Here is a 5,967-nt window from a genome sequence, read left to right as displayed (position 1 = left end):
AATACTAAAGGCAAAATAATTTTTTAACATAAATATATTAACTCATCATACCGCATTCGAGGTAAAAGTCCTCGCATAAAAATAACTAATAAAATCACAATATTTAAAAATAAACACATTAAATTTATATTTAAATAAATATTTGTAAATAACAATAACATTACATATCTAAAAAAAATAATTATACCATACTCCGCCATAAAAATCAAAGCAAATCCCCCTCTAAAATATTCAATGTTAAACCCTGAAACTAACTCTGATTCCCCCTCTACAAAATCTATAGGTCTACGATTTAACTCCGCTAATACTCTCATAAAAAATACTAAAAATAAAGGAAATAATGATATTAAATATCAAAAATTCATCTGTCATATTATATAATAGAAATTCTATATCTTTCTCTCAAAATTATAGTAATTAAAATAATTATAATAAATCTAACCTCATAAGATAGTGTCTGAGCTACTACACGCATTGCTCCAATTATAGAATATATTGAATTTGAAGATCATCCTATCAATAAAAATATATACCCCATAACTGTTAAAATAATCATCACTATTAATAAAGAATAATTTATATAATAAATATTAGTAATTAACGGTATTATTATTCAATTCATTAATATCATAAAAATCAATAAAATAGGACAAATATAAAATAAATAATAATTAGATTTATAAATTATAAAAAATTCTTTCTTAAATAATTTTACTGCATCTCTAAAGGGTTGTAAAACCCCTCTTATCCCAACCTTATTTGGACCCTTTCGTAATTGAACATACTCCAAAATTTTCCGCTTTAATAATGTTAAAAATGCAACCCCCACTAATACAATTAACAAAATTAATAATATTCTAATTAAATTCAATATCAAATATATAAATATCTCTAAAGAAAATATTTTCTCCCTCACAAAATTAAATATTAATATTATTACTTATACAATGAATCTTCTTATACTTATATTAAATTCTAAATTTAATGCACTTATTCTGCCAAAGTAATTATAAATAAATAAATTGTTATGCTAACAAAATATTAAAATAATTTTAAAAATAAAGACCTTTTGTATAAATATTTTTCAAATAATTATAGATAGAAACCGATCTGGCTTACGCCGATCTAAACTCAAATCATGTAAAATTTTAAAAGTCGAACAGACTTAAATATTAAACATCTACATTTAATTTTTATTTTAATTCAACATTGAGGTCGCAATCATTTTTATCAATAAGATCTATCCAAAAATATTACGCTGTTATCCCTAAGGTAATTAATTCTTTTTAAATTTTTTAACCATTTTTTCAATTATCCATTAATATATTAATAATATTTTAATTAAAGTTCCACAAATTTAACAATCCTCCCAACTAAATATAATTTTTAATATTTTATTCCAAAAAATTTTAATATTATCTTATATTAAATTCTATAAGGTCTTCTCGTCCCATAATATTACCTAAGTATTTTTACTTAATTAATAAATTAAATCTCTAAATTTATAAGACAGTATAAATTTCATCAATTCCTTCATCCTAGCTTCCTTTTAAATAACAATTGATTATGCTACCTTAGTACAGTCAATATACTGCAGCCATTTAACTAAATCATAGAGCAGAAAACAATTTTATATTATTATCATAAAACCATGTTCTTATTAAACAGGTGAATTTATCCTTTTGCCTAATTCCTTAATATTATATTTTAAATAATTTTTTTCTCTAAATAATTTTTTACTTTTACTAATATTATCATTATTATTTAACTTATTTAATTTAAATTAATATTTTCTTTTATTATTAAATCTTATTTTTAAAATCTATAATTATTCTAAATCTATAAATTATTAAATTTTTTCTATTAAATTCAAATATTATAAACATTCTTATAATAATTTTTAATAAAACTTATTTTAAATTATATTTATCCCTTAAATGCCACACCTCTCAAGAATCTCGTAAATGACACATGGGGTCTAAAAGACCCCAGCATGAAAAATGTCTCCTTACTTATTGATTTTTTGATATTTAGTTATGAAAATTATTTTCAATGTTGTTCAAGGCTTAGAAAAGAGAATAAAATGCTTATATTGTTAAAATTTCAATTTCAAAATAGTATAAAAAATTAAGATCGCCAACAGTTAAAATATTGGCTCCAAAATAAAAAAAAATAAAAAATAAAAAATAAATAAATATGAGCTCCATTTTTGGCGGGAACATTTGAAAATATATCATTCTAAAGGGTCTGGGGTCCGCTGGACCCCGGGTGGCATTTAAGGGTTATAATTTATCCCATAAATATTATATTCTATAAAAATATTAATATTAAAAAATTAAATAATACTTTATATAAAATTAAATTTAATTAAAAAAAAAACTAGATATTAAAATCGACTAAAATATATTCCCTAATAAATTATTTAAAATAATTATTTTACATTAACAATTACAATCTATTAACTCTTTCAATTTCGAGAAAAATAAAAATTTCTTACTTATATTTTAATAATCCCTGATACCAAAGGTACAATAAACTGAATTTATTTTATTAAATTTTTAACTTTTCACTTACATTACTTTTCATATAATTTTTCTTTATTAATTCATTTATTATAATTCAACTTTCAAATTTTTATAGATATTTATTTAACAATATTTATTAATTCTTCTAAAATAAATTAACCTTAAAATATTAATTTAATTTATTATATCAAGAATTAAAAGCCTTGCGATCCAAGCCTAGTTCTTTGACGGCCTTATGTTAGTTTCTGTATATATATATACTATATATATACATATAATTTTTCCAACAAACTGCGCGCCGATTAATGTCGGACTTTAAAACACAGTTATTGTTAGAATTAAAAACCCTTCCCTCCCCGGAATTAAATCGACTCGATTTAATTATCTAAAAACTGTAAAGAATTTTATTGCGAAAAAAATTACCTCAGCCAGGGTTCGAACCTGGAACCTCCCTCATTCCGTGTAGGGCGTCGTACCAATTCGACCACCGAGGCATGTGGTAATGTTTATCGCAATAACCGGTGATAATAGTTTGGAACGTTTTACTCAGGCGACGTGAATAAATAATAATAAGAGAAATAGGATCGACAATATACAATATCAAGAATTAAAAGCCTTGCGATCCAAGCCTAGTTCTTTGACGGCCTTATGTTAGTTTCTGTATATATATATACTATATATATACATATAATTTTTCCAACAAACTGCGCGCCGATTAATGTCGGACTTTAAAACACAGTTATTGTTAGAATTAAAAACCCTTCCCTCCCCGGAATTAAATCGACTCGATTTAATTATCTAAAAACTGTAAAGAATTTTATTGCGAAAAAAATTACCTCAGCCAGGGTTCGAACCTGGAACCTCCCTCATTCCGTGTAGGGCGTCGTACCAATTCGACCACCGAGGCATGTGGTAATGTTTATTCACGTCGCCTGAGTAAAACGTTCCAAACTATTATCACCGGTTATTGCGATAAACATTACCACATGCCTCGGTGGTCGAATTGGTACGACGCCCTACACGGAATGAGGGAGGTTCCAGGTTCGAACCCTGGCTGAGGTAATTTTTTTCGCAATAAAATTCTTTACAGTTTTTAGATAATTAAATCGAGTCGATTTAATTCCGGGGAGGGAAGGGTTTTTAATTCTAACAATAACTGTGTTTTAAAGTCCGACATTAATCGGCGCGCAGTTTGTTGGAAAAATTATATGTATATATATAGTATATATATATACAGAAACTAACATAAGGCCGTCAAAGAACTAGGCTTGGATCGCAAGGCTTTTAATTCTTGATATTGTATATTGTCGATCCTATTTCTCTTATTATTATTAATTTATTATTTTAAATAATTTTAAAAATTTATTTTAATCTAAATACATATTTCTATACATTTACTTTGTTACGACTTCTTTCATTTATTAATTTCATGAAAATGACGGGCAATTTGTACATATAATATTTTATTATTCAATTAACAAAATTAATACTTATTTACTATTAAATCCAATTTTATTATATTATTTAAAATATAAATTTATTATTAAATTAAATTGTAACTCATTTCAAATCCTAAAAATCCTACATTTTGATTTAAATTTAAATTATATTAAATTTATTAATTATATTCTTTTAAAATAATTTAAATAACTACATAAAAAAATATTAGGCAATTCTTATCGTGGATTATCATTTACTAAACAAGTTCCTCTAATTATTTATTATACCGTCAAATTATTTAAATTTAATGTCTACCATTTATCTATCATTTAATTTCTAATTACATTTAATTTTATTAAAATAATAGGGTATCTAATCCTAATTTTCAAAATAATTTTTTAAATTTTATAATTTATTTTTAATAATTACCATATTCACCAAATAAAACTTATTCTTAATTATTTTTACTAAATTAAATTAAAAATTTATAATTAATATTAAACTTATTTATAACCATAGTTTAACCCCAATTGCTGGCACTATATTTATTATTATTATCTAATTAATTTACTATTATTTAATTTATTAAATTTTATTATTATAAATATTATTTATTTAATTTTAAATTATTTAAACTTAAAATTTAAAATATATTCAAAAATTTATTTATATTTTAATTAAATAATAAATCTTTTAAATAAAAATTAAATTTTTATAAATAAAATTTTTGTTAATATTAATTATTTTAATTAAATTTTAACTAATATAATAATATCTTATTTATATTTATATTAAAATATTTTATATTCAATAAATTTTTGAATAAAATTATTAAATCTAACAATAAAAAATTTAATTTTTATATCTATTTTAATATTTACAAATAAATTTGAATGAAATTTATTAACTATGATTATAAAAAAAATATAAATTTTTTAAAAGATATAAGATAATTAGATTATCTTTATTTCAATGTATTATTCAATTTCTTATTCTATTTTCCCGGAAATTAGTTCCATTTTTGACCTTTTTAGTTTCAAAATTAACTTTTTTAATTTTAGGAAAAAGAATTTTACCGGATTTTATATATAAAATTTTTGATCATTATAATTATTTTATAATTTTATTATAAGTTTTTCTATATATAATTCCTTTATAAATCTTATCCATACTCACAAATCTACTCTTACTTACTTACATAATTTACATTTTTCCTTTCATTTAAAATCTTATATTACAAATGGTTATTAACAACAATTAATTAAGTAAATATTTAATAATATATATTAATATCAATTAATTTCTTTAAACTTGCATTTTAATATTTTATTTTATAAACTATAATATAAATTCATTATATTAATGTTAGAAAATTTTTCTTCCTTAAATAAATTTACAATTTATTACTTTAATCAGACATAACATTTTATTTTTTTACAAACCACTATGAATAAATGACTATTCTCTACTAATCACAAAGATATTGGTATTCTTAATTTTATTTTCGCCATCTGAGCCGGAATAATCGGATCTTCTATAAGAATAATTACACAGGCACACAAAAAAAAAAGTGTCTTGGCCGAGACACTACACTAGTGTATTCCCATGTACTTTTTCCCGCTGAATCCGAATCCGAAGTCAGAATTGTCAGATTGGCTAAAATTTATGAGATAACCACAAAAAAACAATTTTTTTCCCTTTAATTCGTGTTTTTGAGCAAAAAATTGTTTTTTTGTGGTTATCTCATAAATTTTAGCCAATCTGACAATTCTGACTTCGGATTCGGATTCAGCGGGAAAAAGTACATGGGAATACACTAGTGTAGTGTCTCGGCCAAGACACTTTTTTTTTGTGTGTGCCTGGTGGCACAGGCCACCTTCCTTCTTATAAAATTATTAAAAGCTAAAAATATCCCAATGATTAATCCACACATACAACTTCTTAAAGTTAATAGTTTCAATCCCGTCCTTAAATAAGCCCCATATAAATCATAAAAAAACAA

The sequence above is a fragment of the Temnothorax nylanderi genome, unplaced genomic scaffold (genome assembly GCF_030848795.1).
Source record: "Temnothorax nylanderi isolate EJ_2023f unplaced genomic scaffold, tnyl_v1.0 TNYL_tig1096_pilon, whole genome shotgun sequence".
Classification (NCBI taxonomy): Eukaryota; Metazoa; Arthropoda; class Insecta; order Hymenoptera; family Formicidae; genus Temnothorax; species Temnothorax nylanderi.
The sequence above is the reverse complement of the archived record's forward strand: the minus strand, read 5'-3'. Positions refer to the sequence as shown.